At 39.9% G+C, this 12911-nt stretch overlaps 1 protein-coding gene and 1 pseudogene across 2 annotated transcripts in view; one reads left to right on the top strand and one right to left on the bottom strand.

Annotated features, from left to right (window-relative positions):
* LOC129770911 (DNA damage-binding protein 1-like) overlaps positions 1 to 12140 on the top strand; it is a 36492-nt pseudogene extending 24352 nt beyond the window's left edge.
* The window catches only part of LOC129770909 (uncharacterized), a 93144-nt gene that overhangs the window by 70935 nt on the left and 9298 nt on the right, over positions 1 to 12911 (bottom strand). The window lies entirely within an intron of this gene.

The raw sequence follows: 12911 nt of genomic DNA, 5'->3' as shown, positions 1-12911 counted from the left end.
AAGCTGCCCATGCCCCAGGATTACGTGCTCGAGGAATTGCGGCATATGTTGAGCTCGTTCTTCGACGAGGATCAGCGGAAGCAGCAATGGAATAGTGTTTGAACGAATTATGTTATTTTATTCGTAATTTGTTTACTGTATTAATGAAATAAAAAAAAACTCTAGAATGAATGGATGTGTATACATTCTCTTGTTGGTAAATTCCAAAATAATCACAGGAAGTGAACACATTATACATATAAATAAATAGTGCCTCTGGCTTGTAACGGAATGTTATTATTATTGGTTCATCAAATTGCACTTTTATCTAGCCGTGTTTCTGAGACTGTTGAAAAATTATGTGGCAACAGAGCGTGTGAAATAAATCATACTATTCGTGTATGCTTGGAAACGAAATAATTATGCGTATGAATGAATAAACCGCAGCTGGACTAAAGTTAGTTTTTTAAACGTATTCTGAAGTGGGGCGGAAGTATTCACGATAGGTACGGTAAGAACGCCGTTATGATGCAGGATGTGTGTAATGTCCGTGAGGCCTTTTCTAACTTTGATCATGCTCATGGTGTGCTACACTCCAACATTCGGCCTTATGTGATTTCCAAGGAACATACATATGAGAACGCTCGTGGTTGCCGCAGCAGCTGTGGGTTTAAGGTTTTCCGTCTGCACTCAGCTGCATGTAACCGGAATATTTGAAGCAATGTTTACCTGTCAAATCCACATATAAATAAATGCATATATGTGTTTGTGAGAGATGTACGGTTTTGTGTAGCGCGAGGTGTCTTTCACATTGTTGTCCGGTTTTCCGTCCAAACCCAGCGGCGTTTTTGAAACCGGTCCGGCAGAAACCGGATAATGTGTAATCGCCCTAACAGCAGACCACGGCCCTTACTCAAACATTCACTGACATTTTGACGTAGAACTACGTCTTTCTAATGATAGGGTGCCAAATCAGGAGGAGCAATAAAATTTCGAGGCAAGCGTCATCTAATGATGCACGCGATATTGGTGCAGTGAAAAGCGCTCGCACTGAACCGAACCTTCGCGAGTGTGACACCGCATCGAACAACAGCGAAGTAGGCGATTTCGGCGCCTCGGTCGAAAATCGCCGTTACCCAGGCAGCAACCAAAATCAAGCTCCCCCCGCTGGTGGTGAAGGCTTTCGCTCTTGACAAACTCATCAGCGAATTCGCATCGATGGGTGATTCAGCAGAGTACAAGTTGTGTTGTGCCAGTCTTTTTCCAAGCAGTTAACATTGTTTGTTTTCCGTCATCATAAGGGCTTCGTTGGTTCCATTGAGAATTCATCAATGCATTAAACTGACGTTATGGCGGAGCAGACGTTAAGGTGTGCCAAAGCATTATAGAATAATATCCGAATATATAAACAAGCGACTTATATAAAATAACAGCGTAGTTCTACGTCAACAATGCGGTCGTACCTTGGACATAACCTCCTATAATTTTTTTTGAAGAAAATACATTATGTTATTAATAAAAATACTGAAATCGATGAAAAAAAATTTAAAAAAAATTATGTTAGGCTGTCAAAAAAGTCCTGCGGTATTTCCTCGAGGTGTCGTTGTAAGCTCGTAGTTCTAGTTGTATTCATTGTATCGAGTCATACTATAGCTTGTTTGAAAGGTATTTTTGCGCGCTATAATATAGTCCTTGACAGTGTTTTGTTTGGTTAAGTCGTTCGTGAGTTATAGTGTCGCAAATATGGAGCAAAATAAAGAGAACATCCGACATAGTTTACAGTACTACTATGACAAAGACAAAAATGCCTCTCAAGCTGCCAATAAAATTTGTGCATTTTATGGACCCGATACAGTTTCCATTTCCACCGCACAACGATGGTTTCAACGTTTTCGTTCTGGTGTAGAGGTCGTCGAAGATGCGCCACGCTCCGGAAAGCCTGTCGTCGAAAATTGCGACAAAATCGCTGAATTAGCCGAGAAAGACCGGCATAGTAGCAGCCGTAGCATCGGCCAAGAGCTGGGGATAAGTCATCAAACCGTTATTAACCATTTGAAGAAGCTTGGATTCACAAAGAAGCTCGATGTATGGGTGCCACACACGTTGACGCAAAAAAAAACATCTTTGACCGTATCGACGCATGTGAATCGCTGCTGAATCGCAACAAAATCGACCCGTTTCTGAAGCGGATGGTGACTGGCAATGAAAAGTGGGTCACTTACGACAACGTGAAGCGCAAACGGTCGTGGTCGAAGCCCGCTGAAGCGGCTCAGACGGTGGCCATCATTAACGGCCAGGAAGGTTCTGCTGTGTGTTTGGTGGGATTGTCAAGGAATAATCTATTTTGAGCTGCTTCCCTATGGCCAAACGCTCAATTCGGACCTGTACTGCCAACAACTGGACCGCTTGAAGGTAGCACTCATGAAGAAGAGGCCATCTTTGATAAACAGAGGCCGCATTGTCTTCCATCAGGACAACGCCAGGCCACACACTTCTTTGGTGACGCGCCAGAAGCTCCGGGAGCTCGGATGGGAGGTTCTTTTGCATCCGCCGTATAGTCCGGACCTTGCACCAAGTGACTACCACCTGTTTTTGTCCATGGCAAACGAACTAGGTAGTCAGAAGTTAGCCACAAAAGAGGCCTGTGAAAATCGGCTATCCGAGTTTTTTGCCAATAAGGAAGCGAGCTTCTATAACAGGGGTATTATGACGTTGGCATCTCGTTGGGAACAAGTCATCGAACAAAACGGCGCATATTTGACTTAAAACAGATGAGTGTAACTAATTTTATGATCAAACGAAAATTCAAAAAAATACCGCAGGACTTTTTTGACAGCCTTATATGTGATTGAAAAAATTCTCATTTTTTATTTAACACCCGTTAGCTAATAAGAAATATTGTCAAAATATTGAAATTTTTTTTGAAAAAAAAATGGGTGGGTTATATCTATATATATAAAAATGGATTTCTGTCTCTCTGTCTGTCTGTCTGTCTGATTTTTATGGACTCGGAAACTACTGAACCGATCAACATGAAAATTGGTATGTAGGGGTTTTTGGGGCCGGAGAAGTTTTTCGTGATAGTTTGAGACCCCTCCCCCTTCTCTAAGGGGGGGCTGCCATACAAATTAAACACAAATTTCTTCATTACTCGGAAATTAATCTAGTAAATGAAACCGAATTAGGCATATTGAGGTTTTAGGCTGCAATAAATGTGTCTATTGTGGTTAGACTCTTCACCCCCCTCTCTAAGGGGGGCTGCCATACAAATGAAACACAAATTTCTGCATTACTCGAGAATTATTCAAGCAAATGGAACCAAATTAGGCATATGGAGGTTTTAGGGTGCAACAAATGTTTCTATGGTGGTGAGACTCTCTATCCCCCTCTTTAAGAGGGAGCTGCAGTCATATGGAGGTTTTAGAATGCAATAAATGTTTCTATGGTAGTTACACTCTCCACCCCCCTCTCTGAGGGGGGACTGCCATACAAATGAAACACAAATTCCTGCATTAATCGAGAATTAATCAAGCAAATGAAGCGAAATTTGCCGTGTGAAGGTTTTAGGGTGCAATAAATGATTCTATGGTGGTTAGATATTCACCCCTTTTCTCTAAGGGGAGGCTGCCATACAAATGAAACACAAATTTCTGAATTACTCGAGAATTAATCAAGCAAATGGAACCAAATTGGGCATATTGAGGTTTTAGGGAGCAATAAATAGGGGGGCTGCCAGACAAACGAAACACAAACTTCTGCATAACTCGAGGTTTTTGTGTGTGAGAAATGTTTCTATAATGGTGTGACACCCGTCCCTTCTCTGGAATGAAGAGGGGTCCCATAAAAATATTATACATATTTCAACCAAACATGACAATTGAAAATTTTCGGAAAACTTTGAAGGAAAAAGGGAAAATTCGGAAAATTCAGAAAATTAAATTCCCATATGTTCTAAATTTACATAGTGACAAGTGCTGTTATTCTATTTGATGTTTGCGCTAGCGAAATTGATCTTTGTTCGAAACTGGAAATGGAATTTAATGTGATGAAACTCACTACTATATCGTCTTCTATCTATACCAAAAAAAGGATCGCCGGATGTGTTGATAAGAGCAGAACTCGAGGAAAGAATTGCCCGATTTAGGGCTGCCTTTATTCTATCATATTGTCTGTATAAACATTTATTCCATGTAACGGAGAAACATGTTATTTGCAAGTGGTTGAAAAATCATGAACGAGAATTATGTCTGAAAATAATCTGATATTATAACGATAAGTTTTGTTAGAAACACTAGGAATTTTATAGTAAAAGGTAAATTCAATGAGGTCGATTAGAAGATCAATCAAAGAACAGTTCTGCGATTGGACCCATGAATTTGCTCATAGTAAGAAAACGTGAATGTTTGAAGGTATTGATTTTGGGCGGGACGAAGTTTGCCGGGTCAGCTAGTCTATGATATAACCGCAAGGTTGACGTGGGACTACCTTAGCTTAGCAATCATTCGTTTGTATTGATTAAATTCTTGATAGAATGAAGCAGTTTCCAAATTCAATTGAATTCCATATATTTGCTTTGTGAGTAAAAAAGATTGTATAATGCCATGTAAAGTCAATTCATGCATTGTGATAGATTATGTTCTTTGTTAAAAGTAAATTTAATGACAGACCTTTTGCGTTTGGTATGATGCCTAGGACAAAATATATGTACGGAAGAATTATCAAACGATTATTTTATTTTACATTTCCCTCTGAATCTTACATCTCGCAATCGTACGTAATTTGCTTGAAACTGGAAAGTTCGTTCGCTTCTAGTGTCTGCACGATTTTCCCAGGTTACTAAGTTTAGAACATCGTATTAGGACAGACATATTCCAGTCTGCACAAAGGCTAGCGAGGACAAAAGTACTCGCAGTTTGCATTTATTTGCAGAGCCGATTCCCCAGAAACCTTGGTTTTGAAGTCTGCGTTAGGGAAACACATTTCAATTGGAACAAAAATACCCCCGACTTGTATGAATTCACAATGCTAATTTCCCCACGCTCCATGGATTTGAAGTATGTGTTAGGGAAACACATTTCAGTCGGAACAGAAATACCCCTGACTTGCATGAATTTGAAATGCCGATTTCCTCCAGGCACCTTAGTTTAGAGATCTCTGTTAGGGAACACATTTCGGTGGGAACAAAAGCCTCCCCTACTTTCATGTGTTCGTAATACCGATTTCTCCATCGCTGCGTGGTTTAGAAGTCTGTGTTAGGGAACATTTTTCGGTGAGAACAAGAGTCCCCCTACTTTCATGTATTTGCAATGCCGATTTCACCAAGGCTGCTTGGTTTTGATGGCTGTGTTAGGGGAACCATGAATCGGGCCAGTCAAAACGGGGCAGTTAGGGCGTTTAGAAAACGCCTAATATTTTACAGTTATTCAATTGTTTATCTAATGCAAAATATAATTTCGTTAGGCGATAGATGCGTAGAAATATTCCCTATCAATTGATGCAAACATCTTTCTGATCCAGTAAAAAATGTTCAAGTTATAAGCGTTCAAAATTTTTCATTTTTTCCTGCATATTCAATGTTTAGGTTTTCATTATATTCACCCTTATTCTCATTTACGGCCGTATCCGTATATTCATTCGTCGGATTCGATACGTCGTCATAGAAAAAGCTATCCTCATTTACGGCCGTATTTCTGTGTACTAGATTTACTTGAGCAAACTACATTATCAACATCGATGACAGATGTTTTTTTTTATTTTTACACTTTTGTTTTCGATTAGGAGCATTGTGTACAGTCTTTATTGGAGGAAGAAACAGAAAAAAAACCGAGGTTCCCAATTTCCTACAGACATTTTGTTGTGCGAATATCGATTATAGGCAAATTTATCGTGTTACTCCAATGACAGCACGATTGATCTAATGTGATAACAAATCGATAGTATGTGAATGGAATCCGCCGGATGATAAGCGCATTGGCGTATTCGCGTGAAATTCATGCCAGCTTGTGTGCAACTGCCTACGACATTACATCGCAATTAAAGCAGACAAGTTGGTGCAAAAGAGGTATGAAACGGCTAATTGCACATGTTCACAATAATAACGTTCTTTTCCCTCAGCACTATCACACTCACCCATGAATGAAGGCTCCAGCCGTTCAAAACTGGTTGCAGTAGGTTTTTGGACCGATATTTATGTTTGCATCCTTCGCATACCTAATCTTGAATTTGTTCACACTGAGAAACTCGGAGGAGGTATGATTATGAGAAACATCTCGGAAAAAATGGATTTATTGTTTGTTTTTTATTTTAGAACCAATTCTTCGCTCTATTTTGATGGATTACTTTGAGGGTATCTCTTATTTATTGTGCGCACTCGAAGACGGACCAACAGAGGAATAGACCAAAGAAAGTTACGCTTGGAATCCAGCTGACTTCTGAAAATTTTCCGGTCACTTTCGACAACAAACGTGTTCGCCTGTTCTGATTGCCTAACCGATATTTACAGTTCTAACAACAAGTTGGTTTTCTCGAATGTCAACGTGAAAGAAGTAAATCATATGTGCTCACTAAATGCCGATCAGACTCTTGCAATCAAAAATTCGGTTATTTTTGGTATAATTGATGAGGTTCAAAAGTTGCACATTCTAACGGTACCAATGGGTGAGTCGGTACGTCGTTTCGGTGTTATAACGATGCGAATGGATCTTCAGGACTCGAGTGGACTGACTCCTTCGAGATAGAGCGCGCCAACTCTGACGACAAATGTAACTTCCTCAAACAACATGGGTCTGCTTAATCCAGGAGCCAGCAATGCCAAGTTCGGCTAAGAAGCTGAAATTCAAATCTACAAATCAACGAGCAGAATACGTTCGAGGTGCTACATGCACCTCAATTCATGCAAACGGAGTAGACTATGTCACTGATTTCGGTGTAGTTGTGTAACGATTCGAATACTTTTACATTGTCGGCACAGCATTGGTCAATCCAGAGGAACTAGAACCCAAAGTAAGAAGGATTATCATCTATCACTAGCGAGAAAGACATCAAGGGTGCGTGCAATTCCCTCGTTGAGTTCAACGGCCGAGTATTGGCTAGCCTCAATTAAAAAGTACGATTGCATGAATGGACTGATGATAAGGATCTGCGACTTGAATGCCATTTCCATTTCAATAATGTGTTGGCATTATATTGTAAAATTTGGGGTAAGCTAGATTAATGTAATCACTTGTCTTCCTCAGAGTAACGTTCTTTCTGAACAGGCGGCTCTATTTTGGTGGGTGATTTGATGCGATCTATCACGCTGCTGCATTGGCTTTCAATGTCCTGGAAAAAAGGTAATGAAGATGGTCGAGTTTCGAGCGACATAGCATGCGCTGCCATAACTATTTCGCAAATAGTGACGTCAGTCGTCGTGTTTATCTTTGATTGCCCACCGCATCCATATAAAAATGCTATTTTCAGGAAGTAATTTATCAACATTTTCGTAGAGCTCCCGCTGAATATGTGGTTAATGTGATAGCTGGGAGTGAATATTTGTGAAATCACGTCGAAAAAGACGGATAAAAGTTATATTTCCATATGCCATTTTCACTCCCGCACGTTCATAGAAACAAACGAAGTTTCATTATTTTACCGTTATGAAGTGTATGTTTCGAAGTCTCTCAGTGTCGGTGTATATGTTGTGAGATAATAATCGCCAATTAATCAAAATTTCACCGGAAATGTTACTGCTTTCAAGAACTAAGCATACGGCTGCTCTCTGGATCTTTTTACCACATGAATAATCGAAATAAACCACGTTATAATTGCCATTTGTTAAAAAAACAACCAGTTGAATGATTTCATGAGAATTTTGGCTCAAATTATCATGCAACCGTGAGTACTTTGAACATTGTTTTGTATCTTCCATATACATTCCATAGTAAATGCAAAAAATTACGGCACGATATTTTGCTTGCCAATTTAGATATACTTCGCCTACTGCTCCACCTCTATATGTACTCATTGATTGGCTTTCCAACGGAAAGTTGTTTTGAGCAAGACGGGTCTATGGTACTAGGTGAGACCGTTTCGTCACTAAGTTGGTTAGGGGAGCGGTATATGAAAACAGCACGGAAGAAAGTAGAAGGGGAATTATTTGCTTGTACCGTGAAAGAGACAGACTGATCACGAGCGACCTTCGGCAATAGCGTATTGTGTTTTGTTTACAAACAAAACACAGTAGACTTCCAAGATGGCTGAAGAGTGGTTTTAGCAAGTTGGCCCACCTTAGTATATACTTCTAGGCGCCTTGGTTTTGAGGAGACCGCTCGCGACTATAAACCAAATTGAATGACAGCAGTAAAAATATTAGATAGCGGTGCCTTCCTCGGGGCGGATAACAGCAACAATGTATTTGTTTGCCTAAAAGATGGGTAAGTAGGATTTCCGTAGCTCGGTTTATCATATGAACAATTTTTGTATTTATTTGAAGGGGTGCAACAACGGATGACGAACGACAGCAAATACCAGAGGTAGCTTAATCCCATCTCAGTGATATGATGAATATATTCCTCCACGGTTCGTTCGTGATGCACAACATCGGTGAGCGAACGACGCCGACAACGGGCTGTGTGCTATTTGGCATAATCAGCGGTGCAATTGATCTGGTCACACGAATACCACCTGATTATGAACTATGAATTTCTTCGAAAGTTACAAGAAAGTTTGACTGACATAAACAAATCTGTTGGCAGAATTGATTATTCGTATTAGCTTAGTTTCCACACCGAAACGAGAACGGAACGTTAGTTGACTCTTCCGAATGCAATCATATTACTCATTCTTATTCGACAGTTTCTTTCGCTCGAGCTGATCCTGCAGTGTGATGCCTTTCTTGAGCTCCGCCTCAAGCGAATCTATTATGACACCACCACCGTGGCTTTCATCACTGAGCAGACCTGAAAGACCATTTCCATCTGCAGATAACAACAGAGGAACCACAGCTGGTGTTGGTTTCCCACTGAAGCCTGTGTGCATTGGAGTGGGCGACCATTTGGGCGAATAGGTGCCGCCACTATCAATCGGATCTTCCTAGGATCAAGCATACCATCGAAAAATCGACGTGAGCAAATCTGTTCCGGGTACCGTCCAACTTCTGGAGGAATTTTCCGACGAGAATGCCGACTTCTGTAGGGTAGCGTGCCCATCGAAACCACTTTTCGATTTCTCCTCGAGACCTCGAACGCGAAGCTAGGGGTAAAAGTTTCATATGAGAATAGTTGAGCCAGTTTTTAGGCAATATACAAGATGCTAACGCTTGCTAGTGGTGAGGGTAAACAAAGGCTTTTCCGAAAAATATTTACCAATTGCAGTCTCAAAAAATAACAAAGCGAAAAGAATGAACATTCGTTCCTATAATTTATAAACAATCGTCTCATACTAATATGAAACGAAGCACGTTATTATAAAAGGTAATAAAAGAAAAAGAAAATCCACAAACATATAAAAATGTGATCATATAAATAACGGTAATATATAGTACAAAACAACATTAAATTTGAATGTTGCAAGAGATAACCATTTCTGCACTGGTAAATGCATTGTAAGAATCCGGTTCTCTCGTAACATGTAATAATTGATCTGTGAAATTCGATGCTTCCTAAGATGTTCTAGCGCTCATGGACCACCACATTTCTGTTGACAAAATTTGTGCGTGAAGGAAGGTAGATGCTCCTGCAGTCGGCTTTGCCGAGAAATTTGTAGAAATATATCACCGGTCGGTTAGTAGTTGGACTAAGAACCAAAAGACTTCGCTGCATGTTTGTATGAATTGCTGCACAGCTGCATTTGGTTCACCGTTGTTAATCACAGCGGCAGCAATTCGACTGTTCTGATCACCATGCGTCTTGCGTTGATCCTGCAGTTTTTTAATGAGTAAAGCGTTCTGCATTATGAATTGGGTATGGAACTGAAGCTTACGTTGGGATGGATAGCGCGGCTGTTGGGTTGATCGTTGCTGTTGTTGCATTTGTGGTGGATCAGTTGCATTCTCAACGTTGTTTTTCATCAGCATTCGGCGCAAAATACCGGTCTGTTGGTTTTTCCTGAGAATTTGCATTTAACATTGTAAACGTAAACACCTCCTGACTGTCAACGATGTCGATAATGTAGTACACCAATAACTTGATCTAGTACGACTGTAAATTGAAAATACGACGAATGACTCGTACGAAAACAAGAATGGGATTTGCGTACGTATCCTATTCGTTCGAAAACTATGATAAGGGGGATTATATATATATATATATATATATATATATATATATATATATATATATATATATATATATATATATATATATATATATATATATATATATATATATATATATATATATATATATATATATATATATATATATATATATACACCCTTATTCTCATTTACGGCCGTATCCGTATATTGATTCGTCGGATACGATACGTCGTCAATATACGGATACGCTATCCTTATTTACGGCCGTATTTCTGTGTACTAGATTCATTTTGGTAAACTGTTTTATCGACATCGGTGAAAGATGTTTTTTTTATTTTTTCACTTCTGTTTTGTTTTCATTTGAGATTCCTACATTGGGTACAGTTTTTGTCTGGAAAAAACGGGAATTCCCGGTTTTCTGAGTGATCCGCAGACATTTTACTGTGCGAATATCAATGGCCAAATTATTCAGGTTACTCCATAACAGCACGATTGATCCAATGTGACAACGAATCGATGATATGTGAATGGAATCCGCGGGAAGATAAGTGCATTAGTGTAGTCGCGTGAAATTCATGTCAGCTTGCGTGCGACATTCATTATATCGAAATTGAAGCAGGCAAGTCGGAGCACAAGAGGTATGAAACGGCCAATTGTACATGTTCACAATAATAACATTCTTTTCCCTCAGCACTGTCACATTCAGTCTTGAACGAAAGCTCCAGCCGTTCGGAACCATTCGGCAGCGGTTTTCTCAAATGTCAACCTGAAGGAAGTAAATCATATGTGCTCACTTAATGCCGGAGCGTATCAGGACAGTTTGGCTCTTGCAACCGAATATTCAGTTATTCTTGGTACAATTAATGAAATTCAAAAGTTACACATTCGAACGGTACAAATGGGACCAGGAAGCTTCTCTTCAGGACTCGTGTGGTCTGACTCCTTCGAGACAGAGCGCTTCAACTCAGACGACAAATGTAACTTACTCGAGCAACATGGCACTGCTTAAGCCAGGAGCCAGTAGTGCCGAGTTTGGTCAAGAAGTTGAAATTCACAATCTACTTATCATCGATCAGAATACGTTCGAGTTGCTACATGCACATCAATTCATGCAAACGGAGTATACTATGTCACTGATTTCGGCGAAGTTGGGTAACGACTCGAATACTTATTGCATCGTCGGCACAGCACTGGTACATCAAGCGGAACCAGAACCCAAAGTAGGAAGGATTATCATCTATCACTACGCGGATGGAGCCCTCACTCAAGTTAGCGAGAAGGGAATCAAGGGCGCGTGCTGTTCTCTCATTGAGTTTAACCGTCGTGTATTAGCTAGCATCAATTCAACTGTACGATTGTATGAGTGGACTGATGATAAGAATTTGCGACTTGCATGTAACCATTTCAATAACGTGTTGGCATATATTGTAAAACCAAGGGTAAACAAAATTAATGCAATCACTTGGATTCCTCAGAGTAATGGTTTTTTTTACAGCCGCCTTCATTTTGGTGGGTGATTTGATGCGATCTGTCACGCTGGAGGTAATTTTGAGAAGATCGCTCGCGACTATTAACCAAATTGGATGACAGTGATTTCCTCGGGCGGATAACAGAACAATCTATTTGTTTGCCTAAAAGATGGGTAAGTAGGATTTCCGTAGCTCTGTTTATAATACGAACAATTTTTGTTTTTATTTGAAGGGCCGCAGCAACGGACGACGAACGATAGCAAGTACCAAAGGTTGCTCAATGCGATCTCGGTGATATGGTGAATGTATTCCGCCACGGTTCGCTCGTGATGCAAAACTTTGGTGAGCGAACGACGGCGACAACGGGTTGGTGCTATTTGACAAAGTCAGCGATGCAATTGGTCTGGTCACACAAATACCACCCGATTATTATGAATTATGAATTTCTTCGAATATAACAGGGAAATTTGACTGACACAATCAAATCTGTTGAAAATTGCAGATCGACGTGGATGGAACTAAGAAGGAAGCGGCCGTACATGATATGATCAAGATTATAGAAGACCTCACATGGATACATCAGGATGTCCAGTGTTGATCATTATTATTGAATGGATGCTATCAGTTGTTTTCTGGTTGACAAAATGAGAAGTTACAAATTTTTCTAAAAAAGTTAATTAATAAATCAACTCATTCAAAGAGATGTTCGAACTGGCTGCTGGACGAAGATCGAGCAAGCTCATGAATTTCAGCAATGGTCGCGAAAAATAATTTCATGTTTGTAGGGTAATAAAGAAATTTCAATGAACGTATTGTTTACTATTGTTTAAAATAACGATTAGTCATGAATATTGTATTGGAGGAATATTAAAATATGTTATGGGATACAATTTATATTTCATTCAAAGTGATCAGGTATACCTATAAGGTTGGATATTTCCTAGCGTTCGTATTTTCTCATCGGACTTGACACTTTCAAGTGTCAAATCATATTCTGAAGAAATATCGACCCTACGAATTAATAAATAGGTTAGTTGATCTTGGAATGCGATCATATTACTTATTCTTATTCGACAGTTTCTTTCGCTCAAGCTGATCCTGCAGCGCGATGCCTTTCTTGAACTCTTCCTCAAGCGAACGTATTATGCCACCACCACCGTGGCTTTCATCACTGAGCAGAACTGAAAGACCAGTTGTACCCGCAGATGACAACAGGAAAATGTTGCTGC

This window comes from Toxorhynchites rutilus, chromosome 2 (assembly GCF_029784135.1).
Source record: "Toxorhynchites rutilus septentrionalis strain SRP chromosome 2, ASM2978413v1, whole genome shotgun sequence".
Classification (NCBI taxonomy): Eukaryota; Metazoa; Arthropoda; class Insecta; order Diptera; family Culicidae; genus Toxorhynchites; species Toxorhynchites rutilus.
Note: the sequence above shows the minus strand (reverse complement) of the source record. Positions and strands in the feature narration are given on the sequence as shown.